This window comes from Lissotriton helveticus, chromosome 8 (assembly GCF_964261635.1).
Source record: "Lissotriton helveticus chromosome 8, aLisHel1.1, whole genome shotgun sequence".
In the NCBI taxonomy this organism is placed as follows: Eukaryota; Metazoa; Chordata; class Amphibia; order Caudata; family Salamandridae; genus Lissotriton; species Lissotriton helveticus.
Genome location: NC_136069.1, coordinates 1,383,589,497 through 1,383,604,370, shown reverse-complemented (window position 1 = coordinate 1,383,604,370; position 14,874 = coordinate 1,383,589,497). Strand labels below are relative to the sequence as shown.

The 14,874-nt window shown below is 41.4% G+C and overlaps 1 protein-coding gene across 1 annotated transcript in view; it reads right to left on the bottom strand.

The window, feature by feature from the left end:
• The window catches only part of ROBO1 (roundabout guidance receptor 1), a 1,545,337-nt gene that overhangs the window by 839,585 nt on the left and 690,878 nt on the right, over window positions 1–14,874 (bottom strand). The gene's annotated exons all lie outside the window — the stretch shown is intronic.

Below are 14,874 nucleotides of genomic sequence, written 5' to 3'. Positions count from 1 at the left end.
CAGTGTCAGGTGTGCATAGAAGTGGGGTCAGTCAGAGATCGCCTACTCCTTTCTACTTTTCATGATCGTATGAGAATCCTATAAGATAGCACCTTATTTTTTTTAAGAATTTAATTTACAATTTTTTTCATTAGAGAACTGATGCCTTAATAACAAGGAGGACAAGATGCCTTTCTCCTAGTAGAGTGCAGTGAGATGTCGCCTACCACAGTCTACTTTACACAATCTTGCACAATCGCAAAATGTTTAAAAAAAAAAATTCCGTTTCTTTTCATCACGGTACTTTTGTCTTACAGAACTCCTATTAATAACTAAGGGGATAGGATGCCTTTCCACTGCCCCCTTAAATAGCTTTTTTAGTTAATTCTCACACATCTAAACCTTTTCACAGTAACCAGTAATTGCGACAATCTCATTTCTAAACCCCAGACAGCCTGACAATCAGGGCTGTCACTCGCATGGGACTCACAGGGTGTCTCTTGCGAGAGAGAGGACTGCCAGGAGAAATAGCTCTTTTGACCAATCACAGGGCTTCATTTATTAATTCACAAGCTCGCATGACTCTTTTGTGGACCCAGCCTTCCTGATATATAAATATTTTTTAACTTAAGTTTCTAAAAAACTACTGATCATATTTACACTATGGTAGAATTGAGGGTCTCTAGTTGTCAGAGGTAGGTACCTTTGTCCAAATAGGGACCCTTGCTTCTAGTCAGGGTAAGGGGACTACACTCTTAAATAACCCCTGCTCATCCCCTTGGTAGCTTGGCACGAGCAGGTAGGCTTATCTCAGAGGCAGTGTGTAAAGCATTTGTGAACACATACAATAATACAGTGAAAACACTACAAATGGACACTACACCAGTTTAGAAAAATAAGTAATAGTTACTAAACTTAACACAAGACCAAACGGCAAAAATCCACAATACTGTAATCAAAAATAAATCTTTAAAATGGTAGAAAATAGCTTAGTTCAATGTAGATGGTAAATGCGACACTTTACTCTCAAAGTACCTTAGATGCGTCACGTAATGCAAACAAAAGGGTTGCAGGGAAGTTGATGCACCGTTCTTTTCACTCAGGGGAGTGGATGCGTCGGTTCCTTACTGCTGGGCAGGGGAGGTGAGGCGCCGCTTCCTTACTGGGTGGGGAGTTGATGCGTTGTGTCTTACTGCGGCCCGGTGACATTGTGACAGGGTGGCGCCTCGATGTGATCATCCGGTGCAATGCGACAAAATGGCGTCCTTGATGCGATGCGACAATGTTGGATGCGACGCGTGTATGCCCGATGGCCGTGCAGCGTACTCTGTAACTTCTGAGCGACGACAGGCCCTGCGACAGGCTTCTGAGGTCTGAGGATGGCAATGCGCTTCTCCCATGACGCGACACGATTCGTCGGTGATGCGACAGCGAACAGCTGCGGCGGCGGCATGCTTTTTCGGCTATGCGGTGGCAACTACTGTGATGGGACATGCTTCTGCTCATTGGGTCGCGCTTCCAGCTCCCAGCGACACGCTGTCTTCTCAGAGGGCCCAAACAACAGTAGGCACCTCTCTGCAGGTAGAATTCCGAGCAAGGGAATTTAGGGGATCTGGTGGTGAAGTTTTGTATCCCTGAGACTTCAGGCAGGAGGCAAGCACACCACAAGCCCGTGGATATTCTTCTTCAAAATTATGAAAAGTTCACAAAAGTCCTTTCCCCCTTTCCTTGGCAAATAAATTAACCAGTGCAGACCAACCCCAGAAATACCAAACAGCACAGGGGCAGTCTCCTCCTTCAGCTTTCTTGGTTCTTCTCCTTGGCAAAGGTTTGTCTTGCTTCCCAGAAGTGCTCTAGAGTTCTTGGGTCTGGGCCCCAATATTTATACCAGTAAAATCCATTGTCCTCTGAAGGCAGAGGGTGCCTGTGCACAGCCAAAACCAGTTCTGTGCAGCTTCCTGGCAGGAGGTGGAGACAGCATTGTGGAAGGCAGACCTGGCCCAGGTCGTTGAAAGGAAATCTCCTCCCCCTACTGTCTATTCTATAAGAGCTCAGGTCAGTGAAAGGAAATCTCTGCCCACTACTGTCTATTCAATGCAGGTCCTATTCAGCCCAGCCCTGACCCATCAGACTGCTGGAGATTAAGCCCTCTGCATCCCCCTGTCACTCACAAACCAGACATGGAATACACAAACCTAACAGAGGCATGCTGGATGGTTAGACAAGAAAATACCTACTTTTTAAAAGTGATATTTTCAAACACCGAATGTAAAAATCCCCCCCCCCCCACTAAAAGATGTATTTTACCATTCTGAGTGCAGGCATACTAAACTCGAATTTCTACTTAGTTCCCTGGGTCAGGTAGGATTATAGGATGTTATAATCAACTGCCCATTCTGGCCTATGGGAACAGGTAGCCTTGCAATAGTGAAAAACGAAATTGGCTGTAATTCACTATCAGGACATGCCGCACATGTCCTACCTTTTACATACAATACACCCTGCCCATGGGGGTACCCTGGGTCTACCTTAGGGGTGACTAACAGGTAGAAAAGTGAAGGTTTAGGGACTGGCAAGTTGCACTTGCCAAGACGACATGGCAGTCCCAGACTGCACACAGGCTCTGCAATGGCAGGCCTGAGCCATAGTTTGCAAGCTGCTTCTGTGGGTGGCACAATCAGTGCTGCAAGCCCACCAGCAGCATTTGATTTACAGGCCCTGGGCACACATGGTGCACTGAACTAGGGTCTGACAAGTAAATCAAATAAGCCAATCATGGAGTCACTAATCCAATACAACACTTTACAATAGGGAGCACTTGCACTTTGGCACTAAATAGCAGTGACAAAGTGCCCAAAGCATCTAGACCAGCACAAACATAGCAAAAACACCGGAGGCTACAGCGAAAAAACTGGAAGGGAGACTTACGCCAATAGTGCCAGGTCTAACAAACTAAATCATAAAAAGTATGATCTGTGTACCAAAATCTAGATTCCTGCCAAATCTAGTGTAATTTTATTCAGCAGTTTTTGTGGTGGTGCTTTTTAAAGAAGTCTGTGGAAAATGCGTGGGGAAATTTGCTTTGGGACACCCCTTTTTTCTAGGCCCCCACTTGATGGATCAGCCCAAAACTATACAGGAAGGAGCAGAAGAAATGGTAATGCAGCAAACAGTGCTCTGCATGCCACCAGTCACCATGACAAGAACATAATACAGAGCATTCCATGTGGCGAGAAGGCTCAGGGTAAAATGAAATGGAGAAACATATTATCAATTTCAGGTTTCTTATTCGTGGCAACCTGGTAAGAAAAATTGAAAGTGTCAATTAACGCAAGACAAATAACTCTCAATATCAAAAACTTAGAAGCAAGAAGAAGATGCAAATAAAATAATGATGGTAACAACATATAATAAAGAGGTTTCACTAATTAGGTAAATCTTCCAGAGACAAGATCTTGACTAAAAGTATAAAATACGGAATCATCCTCTCTTTACTTTCTGTAAAGCCCCTTCAATAAGATAAGAAACCATCTAAAAGATGAGAAACAACGTAACTTGCTAACCAGGAGTAAGGTTGTCGTGCAGAGCTGTTTCAAATGCAAACTGTGCAATGTAATGTAACTGAATGAATGTATGAATAATCATTTATAGTTCAGTTAATTAAAACTTACAATTAAAAACATCAGTTCAAATAGAAAATACAATAAAAAGACCAGCTGTAGTGTGGAACTCTGTGTCTTATTCTTCACTAGTCAAAATTGCTTAATAAATATTGTTGCCCGTTTATGACTGGTATGATTTGTAAAGCATTATTGCTATGTTAGTGCTCAGTCGTAAGGCAAATGCAAGGTGCATTAGCAGAAAATTTTCAGCACATAAGTCTGAGCTGAGCCAAGAGCAGATCAGCTGATCATGCAAATGGGCACAAAGGGGAATTTTTAATGCATGCATTAAAAAGGGGAACGAGTGCTGAGCCACGGACTGGTCTGCGGGTCATAGAGGAGGGCTCTGAAAGAAAGAGAGTGTTTAGTGCCACCATTAAGGCCGGAGAGCGAGGGCTAGCCAGTAGAAGTGCTGTTAGATTCTAGTCTGAATTTGAGGTGGATGGTAAAATGTTAACTGTAAGAGAACATATCAATTGCAAAACTACATTTATAATCTACATGTTGGAATGTCCACCCAAAAAAAAATAACAAGTAAACAAGTATTATGTAGGGAGCACTACATGCCTCCTGCACAAACGTATACTCAAACTCATCCAGGCAATTAATTACCAGGAACCGTCGTACCCCATTGCAAGTATATCAAAGAGCATAATGGACAATCTGAATCACTAAGCTTTTGGAGAATTGACACAGAGGAGAAATCTGTAGGTGGAGGTGACTATGTCCAAAAACTCAGACAACTGGATTCAAAATATATAATGAGATTTAAAACTAAAGACTCCGCACGACACAATCGGGTTGAAGAACTCTATGTCCACTTACGAGGCCAGAACAATGTACTTTTCTTTTCAGAGAAACTGGTATCATCAATTTTTATGGATGAAAAAATATGGCACATGTAGACATAAGATGATAGGGACTAAGGTACATAGCTGTGGAAGGTAATACAAAAAGTGTAACATAACTTTACTATGAAAGAGTCTGCCCTTCATCTCTTGAACAGGTCCCATGCCATTAGAGGACGGTACTACGCCTGTGATGATTTAATAATATGATGAAAAAAATTATGTTTGTCTTCAGCCAATTAAATGTTAGTCAATTAAAATACAAGGATAACTATTGAATGCACATGTCTCTAATTTAGTACAGGGTGATTGGTGGAAATTAAACTACAATTCCCAAAATTCATGAACATGATTCAGGTAAAACAAAAAAAGTACTCAGTTCGCAGGGCAATAGATGTAAACAAGACCTGATCAGAATATGAAGACCACTAAGGGCATAAATATGTTTCAACAATTGATTCACATGACCTTCATTATGAGTTAACATGTTATTGATTAGAAATTTTGCAATTGAAAAATGTATTGTTTTTAATTGATGTTAGGGGTCATATGAATCATGGGATTGTGAAAGATTTAAGTCTTAGTCATGAAAGAAAGACTATATACGTCATCTTCACCCCTAACGAAACGCCGTGTGTTTGTGTTGGAGGAAATGTTGTTGCACACACAGAGTCACTCACTCACACAATTGTCTTTATGTTTTTGTTGTAAATTGCTTCTTAAGGAGTTCTGCCTTTATGGATTTATACATTTATATGCAGAGTTGAATGTTTCCTGGGGGCTAATAAACGGTTAGAAATAAAGGTAAGCAAACAGAACTGTCAATCAAAAAAAAATTAACAACCAAAAACCTGCTCTCTTTTCTTAGATAGATTGGACGAGCTGCAATAATCTTAAAATCTCTGCATGATATGGTTCTGAATGCATTTGTGCCCATCCTACTTCTTGGCATACCAGTGGTTGCTTGCTGAGATCCATTACTTCAGAAATGGAATCTGAAAAATAATGGTCCAAACGGTTTGCTATTATTCATCAAATACTCCACCTTGGGAATCTTGTCCAATGATTCTGAAACACTTTTTTGTGTGGACAATATATTACCTACATGTTACCATTACAAATATGGTTAGTTTTCAATAGTTGATATGCATCTTGCTTTCTGTAATATGTCGGAGATTTAAAAAACAAAATTGGTATTTTATTAGAAATATTTTTAACTTACCTTTAAAAATATTAAAAACATTAAAGAAGTAGGTTCATTGATACAATGATGTTCAATAACGCAAGTTAGATTCATGATCTCTTCAGAAGTGACAGGTAAAGGTTTACACCCTTGTGAACTAAAGTAGCTTCAGATGCCATATTACAGAAGTGCTGCTAGTGCCTGAACTTTCTTTTTGCACACCAAAGGCACTTTAATATCACAGACAGGGAGGCAGATGTTAGTGTAGGCCCTTCTGCAATAATCATTGGATGCGGCCCATGATTTGGCAGCACAGTGTTAAGATATAATTTTCCTATGTGCATGGATGCAAAGACCATGGAAATTAGGGACCACATTTGTTCATGTGCTAGCACCACATTTTTTACGCAGATACATTGACAAGGAATCCCTTGAGGGATGCACTAGTTGTGTACCTCCAGAGATAGTCACATGTATTGTGCCTACTGAAGATGCCCTATTGGAGTTCCATGGAGAGTTTCTCCCTAAGGCATTGCAAACATAAATTGCACCATACGGTGGTGATGATTGGAAAAGATGATTACACATGAGTGACCCTAGGTATTTAATGGGATATACTAGGGCATAGCAAAAGTCTCCTATGCTGAGATCTGCCAACCAGTAACCGGGTCAAGAGCAGGTACTCAACATTCTACTCGGAAAGTGTTTCACAATGCAGTGAAATCAAGGAACAATAACCAGGCACCATACATCTTCCTTCTCAATAAGGCTGGTTTATAGAAAAGAAATAGAAAGATACATTCATGTAACAATGTTATTCACAAAAACAACAATGCAACAATGTGATTTCATAAAAAGATCCAGATAAGCATGAGGCAAATTCAGTCCAACATTCTGCAAGGCAGTCCACGTTTTCATTCGGTATAACAAATCACAATTGGTTGGATATGGGCTCCCTCTCAAAGTGTTTGTGAAAAAATCTCGACATTTACCAATCTTCCCATGTGCCAGCATTGACCATTCTCCATCTTTTCAAAAGTACCCCAAACACCTGTACCGTAGTAGGCCCACAATACTTTTTTTTTTATCAATGGAGGATCCTTGACTTTCCCTTAATCACCAACACAGCACACACCTCTGCTGTGTGTTCCAATTTGCTATGCACTCCTCTTAACTTCACTGATATCCCAGCTATTTTCAGTGTCACCTCACAACACACGCACCAGTTTATCATCCTCTTTTCTCAACTATCTAAACATCAATGGGCTCAGGGTCAGACAAGCTCTCCTCTCCCTCATCGATTGAAAATTGTTTTTCTCTTAGCCACATGTGAGATGTTATGTAAGCCCAAAGTAGTTCTTTCAGAGATTTTCAAACATTCTTTCTTCACATATAGGTACTCTGCACACTCTTAATCAAAGTTCTATTGGATTTTTGACATTAGCATTGACTTGTGAATGATACAATGGGGTCCTTTGATAAGCAATATCAGATCCAGAAACAAATTCACACATAGCGAGTGATGTCAGTTGGACTCCTTTACCTGTGAGAATGTTTTGGGGTCACTTCTTTGACAAAAATATCCTGCAAAAGCTTTATAAAGTCATCTGTAGTCAGCCTAATGAAAAACAAATTTCCCCTGACAGTGGCAGGTTTTTAGTCATTACCAACAAGTGCTGCATACGTCGAGTTATTCATTAAAAAGGACCAAGAAAATAATGGGCATCTTACTGACATGCCCAGCAAGGACATGGCACTGGAACCACTTCAGGGAGATTAACTAACATGGGCTTGTCAATAATCACACACATACTCATTCTTTGATTTTTCTCTTTATATCTCTTGTCTAAGCATGACCACCAATATGTATCCCTCATACATCTCTTGGTAAAGTTAACTCCCATATTCCTTTCGTGTGCTTTGTCTAAAAAAAATCACTTAAATCATTTGATGAATCCCTCCACTTTGGATAATTCATTTGAGGCTTCCAAAACAATTGGACTTTCTCACTGGGCTATCCATTGAGCAGACAAAATGACACTATCTGTATACCAAAAAACAATGAACATAGTCCAGGGTCTGATCTACCAGTAGCCTATGCAGGAGGAAGATCACAGGACACCAATGTTATCACGAGTCACCACAAAAGAGTATATCAAGCTAAAGAGTAAGAAGACCCTTGAGAGCGGTTGGATTCCCATCACTCACCACTGTGATCATTCTCATCATTTGGGTATCCATCCTACCTTCCACTAACCCTCTTGATCATAGAGGGAAATCAGGTAGATAGTATCCTCAAATAGGGTAATTTAGAAAGAGTAGAAGAACACACTGGACTTCACCAGAAAGTCACCATAATAATTGAGGTGAAAGTGATAAACGCAGTGCAATTATGTAAGTGAAATATTAAAAAAGGATATACAAGAGAGAAAACACTTTATTAAGGTATCTCTTGAAGTCCTTACTTCAAAGCAGTTTCAATAATAGCTGCTTGTAGAGTTGGTCAACATGTTTCAGCCTGTTAGGAACAATGGTCCAAGGCTTTCTTCAGGACCTAACTGTTGGTATACTATAAGTAAATAGGTTGGAATTAATACAACTTTTGTGATTACAAATCCTCCGTTCAGACGAGATGTAGAGGATTTCCGTCTGATATGAGGACTGGACCTCACCTCGCCTGGTAGCAACTCAGGTCAATAAGGCCCCAAACTCTGTCCGTCATTGCCTCGAGCTCCGACCGAGCTGAGGATGGAGGTATCTGTATACCCACATTATTTTCCATATCGCTTCTCCTGGCACACCAGAGTGTCCACATTAATGGCTGCAATAATGCAATCATTAATATCATTCATTCTTTCACGCCATCTTAGTCTAAAGATAACCTGGGCAAGAAATAATTCCTGCTGTTGTAACCACTGGAAAATATTCATCCTTACATCTGATTGGAGGAAATCTCCACATGGAATGGAGAAAATGAGGAGGTTGATGACAGTCCCATAACACGAACAGTCCTGAGACACTTAGATGTCATTATGCTACTTGTGGAAATGGACGAACCTATTAAGGGGAACCTGGATGCTAGATATTTAGATAGGTACCACAAAGAAAAACTCCAGTTCCTAAGCAAAAACATCTATCAACATGCTCTAAAGGCAAATGAAAGGCTGACAGACTTAGCTAAGGAACATAATTTTGGATTGTCCAAAAGCCAGGCCTTGCAGAAAAGCTTTAGAGCACACATGAATGATGACATGTTCATTAGTATGTGGAGTCCTGGGTTGAAAGTACATAAAAGGGAATTAGTAACTACAATACAAAAGTGCAGTAATTTGGACACAGTTAAAGACAGGTGGGTTAAGAAGGAGCAGAAGAGGAAAGAGAAGGAATATTCAGGGGGACAAGTAAAATTGTTGTCCAAAGTGACAAAGGAGCTAACGCTCCCCCTTGAGAAATGTGCCTGGAGGAGGATTTGCACCTGTGCCCTGGACTTGAGAAGATCTCACCACACTTACAAATCAGTTACAAAAATTGAGAGAGAATCCTGACTTATGGTAGATACAGGTTGAGCGGGTTGTAAAAATTCCAAAGGTGTTGTGGGAAGATTTGAATGTATTTTTCGTCATTCTGGTTCCTATTGATGTAGGGACTGAGTATAAGGTGTCAATGCAGTGGCCTAATGAAGAGCCCCCCAGAGTAGCTCAGACGAATGCTTTATCTCATTTGGTCATGCAGAAGTTATATATTTTTTGTAGGGTAAGTTCCTACAGAAATAAATCGACTGGTTGAAGATTTTTCAGACCACATAGGAAGCAAAGGATGAAGGGCATGCTTATTATGAGTGCCTTACGCAGGTATTCAGACAGTATAGTGGTGCTGAAAATCCTGAAAGAGGCAATTTGAACAATTTTGTATGCCAGTTTGTCCTTGGGTTATACCCGGAGATAAGTTGGCACATCCAGCAGACTGTCATTTGCTGGTAGAGCAAACCTTCAGATAAGATATTTAGATTTGCAAAGTATTGTAGTGATGGATTGGAGATGAAACAGAAAAAGTTAAGGAGAAATTCATGTTAGCTCAGACGAAACTTGCACACAAGGGATTTCAGAATGTCCTGCACAAGGGAAATGGTGTTGGTGGCAGAATGCAGGGTTATGAATTTCAAGGCTGAGGGCAGATGGTGCATAATGAGAAAGCTATACCAATGGATCTGAGTACCAGAATAGATGTGGCGGTGTTGAGGTGGTCTAATCCATGCCATTATTGCAACACATTTGTCTATATGGAAGAGAGATTGAAGGTTGAATCCTAATTGAGTGTCTGGTGATGGTCAAATGTAAAATGCTAATCCAATGCAGATGCAGACAGTTTGGATGCAAAGACAGCTCCCCCCCAAACTATAGTCTGTCATAAATCCAGATTATCAGGTTCCCCAACCCCAGATGGCCCTGCAGTGTATGGGGCCTCCAAATTTCAATGGGAACCAAGTCCCAAAAGCTAATCTGAACTGCTTTAAAGATCATGCTAGTTTCCAACATTTGCCAGTCTCAAATGTGTCTGCAGACTATGGGGCTGATCAATCACAAATATGGTGTTTGATATACTGTACAGTGTTAGACATAGACTGCATTCATTTTTTAGTGCTATGATTCCTCCCGTAGGTAATTTTCTGAATGATTTAAACATTAGAAAGATTTATACTTTAGTCCATATACTTGCACACAGCACTGACGGAGTTTGCTTGGTACTGATACCAAGCTAATAGCCAATATGGCTATGGTTTTACAGAACCATGTTTTTTTAGACATTTTGCTTGTGAAATAGAGGAAAGTCTGCAAAATGCTGAAAGATTATGAAAGCTCTATGTTTCTACACAATGAGGGTATGAAGATTAGAGGGTATGTAAAAAATATAATTGGATATTCCAGAGAGTTGAAAGAATTGGAAGCAACAGGTGCTTGAGAAGCAATTTGAAAGGGATTTTTCTGCCTTAGGTAGTTGGCTTAGCAATATTGGCAGGGACATTTATGTCCTATATTGAGGCCTAGCTTGATTATTTGAGTTTGATTGATTTACCTATTCGCTATGGTGAAGGTATTTAAATATATGAGGCTAAAAAAAGACCTGTATAGGGAAGATGTATCAAGAGGGTAAGAGAGGAGATTGAATTGGAGCAATGTAAGGCTCATGGTGAACTGAGGGATCTGGAGAACTCCTAAAGTAAACATAAAAGTGTGACAAGTTTTAAAATGATCATGGGATGTTGATTTGTTATATGTGATGGTTATATTAGCTATCAGAGTGGGGATTGGAGCAATATATTGTATTGCTCCTTAACATTTACTAATCATGTGTTGTCAGAAAACCTTTGAGAGTGCCACAGATCACGCTGTGGTAACTCCACCAAGCCATGGCGGTTGAAGCTTTTTTACTCCTGATATCCCAGGGCCCGACCTACTATGGATCCTCAGCAAATGGGCAAAGTACTCCTTCTGCACATGACTTTCAGTAGTAGCTATTGTCAAGCAGTCCAAGGCTGCCTTGGCAGGAAGTGTAGATACAGGCTAGTGAACACAATTCATAACTCAAAGTGTGCACAACACTGTCAATAAATCAATATCTAATTAAATATATATTTTCACTTTAAACAGAAGAATTGTATTTCTAACGCTATGCATTCAAAGCAGTATTAAGACATTCATAAGCAATAACACAATCCCCTTGAGATCGGGGCTCTAGTGTTTCACTGGCAAATCCGTGCACCACCCGCTCCTCGTAATCTGATTGGGGTTATTTCCCATTCACTGGTGGATAAATGCTCATTACTAGACCTGACTCAAGAGTCTACTCTGACTCTTAGAAAGTAGTCAAAAATGTCTTTCTTGCCTGTGCACCTATAGCAGCGAGTCCACCAGGGTTTGGTAGTCCTGTAACAAGTCTTATTCACTTCAGCAACAAGGAACCATTTAGCATCTCACTGGGTGCCACAGACCACAGACACTCACAATGATCCAGTGCTGCTCAGTCGAGTTGGGCTGTACACTGGATGACAGCAACATCTGGCAGGCATAGGCTCTCCCTGAGCATGTGTGACTAGCCCTGGCAGTAATCAGAGGTGCTCTGATGCTTCCGTCAGCAAGGTAGGTTCCTCACTCTTCCACGTGGGAGGAGACATTCATTCTGGTGCGCCCAAGCTGGTTCCAGTGATGCGGTGATGCACTCCTGGCATCCTCCTTAGCCCATGGGACAGGTTAGGGACAGTCCTCGATACTTGTTTCGACCCACGGTCAGCTACTCAGTTCTCTAGGTGGCAGCCCAAAGTTCACAGCTCATTCGGCACCGGCAGCCCCTCCTGGCAATACAGGGTTGCCACGCTACCTGCAAAGAAGGTGCCGGTCTCCACTGCATGGCAGTTTATAGCATAGCAACTCTCCTGCCATACAGGGTTGCCACTAACCCTCGCAAAGGTCTGAGCACTTGTCAGCAGTGATAATTTCCACACCAATCTCTCCTGGCATATGGGGTCACCACAACAATGAGGTACAGGTTTCACTCTCCTCACACAGCACCAGCTCACAGCAGCTCTCCCTGGCATAACTCCCATCACCTCTCACACAGATAAAACGGTCCATCAGAGGACCAATGCTAAGCAAGAGAGCCCAGAAAATGCTGAATCACTACTATGTGCTAAACGAATATGCTAAGGATCTCCCTATAGGGAAAAATAGTAAAGATGGAGGAGGGATTTACACATACAGGTTTCAAAGTGCTATTGTAGTATTCCTAAACTGAACTGAAAAATGCAGTTTGTGAATATGCCACTAGGCGTATTTACTCCATAAATTTAGTTAATGTGTCCTATTTTTCTACTTTGCATGCAGTAGCCATGCAAGCTGCCTAAGAAATTAAGTATTTCAAACATTTATTTGTGAGCATTTGGCAAGATACTTAACTTCCACATAATGTATCCCCAATAACTTCCACGTAGTTTCAAGTTACAGGAAATCCAAATTTAAAACTCATTACAGCTTGAGACCAAAGGCTTCATAACGTGTAACGTAGATTCCAGAATGCAAAGGTACAATTTGGGTAATTCTGGGGAGGTATCTGAAAGGTTTGTTTTATGAGAAGCCATTTAAAAGTCATGCATGAAACTGCTTCTGCCATCAAGCTTCAAAACAGTGGAACAGCCCAGGCATGAGTAAAATGCTTCAGATGTATTTCTCTGTAAAGGGATCTATTTGGACAAATTATTTCAAAGGTTTTCTTCCTCTGCAGATCATATTTGTCATGCATTCAACTCACTACAACCTATAGCTAATGCTTTCTTTATAGAAACAGTCACCGACTTCAAAACGTCATCTTTAGAGTACACTTGCCACATCTTGTTACTCACGAGTACTAGGACATGCTTCTGCAAGATTACAGATTGCTCTGAAGGATGCCTTTCTGTGTATAAAGGCCAATTACAGTGGAAGACGCATTCTGAGTTTTTCATTGTTGTGAAACTAAGGAAACGGAAAGTAGAATAACACTCACTGTATTGTACTCTTCAGACATTTTGAAGGTCTCTCAGTTGACCGGTGATCTGGCTGCAGTGGAGGATGTCCAGGATGAGTCTTGTGGAGGTGTTCTGGATGTTCTGCAGTTTCTTTAGAAGTGTTTGTGTGGTGCCGGTGTAGAGTGAATAGCAGTAGGCAGGTCTGCTGCTGACAAGAACATGGGTGACTATTTTCCTGGACTATGTGGGGATCCACTAGAAGATCTTCAGAAGTAGGTGGAGCATGTGGATGCAACGCCATCTATTTGGTAGTTCATTGAAAGAGAGGAGTCCAAGATGATGCAGAGGATTTGTGCATGGTCCAATGGTGTGTGTGGGAGGGGGGTTCAGAGTGCTCAGAACCCTTTCTCCAAGGGTCCATTGAGTATAGTTGCCTTTGATTATTCCCAGTGAGCAATAAGTGCAGTGGTTGGCTGCCTCTCAGGACTCACTCTAAACAGCATGCTGTGAGTGGAACGCTAGCCCATAACATGCACTCAGACCCCTTCCCCCAGAGTCTGGAGTCATGACCGTGGGCAATACCAATTCAGCAGGAACAGTCCCTTGCCTTGAATAGGCCCGGTGGCCAGAACCCCTATCGGTCCGCCCAGTAGATACATTGCACAAAGATTGGCATTCAAATACTGTTACGTTTGAGTACTACTTTCAATAACCACACATCAATGTAACCAGATAATAGCACAAAAATTGTGATGCTCAGGGGCAATGACTTGCTTCACAGCTATGAATTACAGTAGGAGGTTACACTTGCATTTGTAACATGAAGATGTCCTTTTTTTGTTAAATGTATTTTGAAGGTCTATATTCCCTCCTTCAGCAGACAGGTGCAGAGAAGTCTAAATGTTTGCAGCTTCACCGATGTCGGCTATTAGATTAATGTGGATGTGATATACTATGTCACCAATGACATCATTATGGTATTTATGAAGTCATCTATAACACTATCTCTGAGGTTATGAGCAGTGAATTGGAATAGTTTATATAGAGCTCACCATAACCAAATTATTCAGTGTATTTTAGTCTTTGACTGTAAGCATGGTCTTCAAACATCCCCTGCAACCATTGTTTGATCCCCAGAGCTCTCTCTGCATGGCATTCCGCTGGGCTCAGCATTACTGGTTATAGGCATTACCTTGGGCAATTCTTTCAGAGTCTGGTCATCAATCTATTGAGTTCATTGCTATGCACTGCAATGATTTCTCAACCCCATGATCCACAGGCAATTCACACTGGCCATGTCTGAAGGTTCTGGTCAAACAGAAATGTCTTCACCCCTATCCAGCAACCAGTTCCTTAGTGTCTGCTCTGCAGATCTCTTATAGCTTAACCCTCTGGAAATTCCCATGAAGCTCTGGGCCTAGTTTGTGGCCTTCCGTCATGCCCTGCACCTAATTCTCCACCTTTCAAAGCCTGTGGGCATGAGCAACAGACTAATCACCCTCCATTTCTGAAGGAAATGATCTGAGGGCCTGTCTTATAAGCACTAAGAGCAGAATTTAGCCATAGGGTTCAGAATGAACTGAGTCTCATTAATCCCAGAGGCTTTAGGACCTTGTCCTTGCCTAACCAGATCTGTACACAGCCTGTGCCTCTATTTAAATGCTCAGTTCTGTTTGTGGGTATATGGACGTTATTCAATTCACA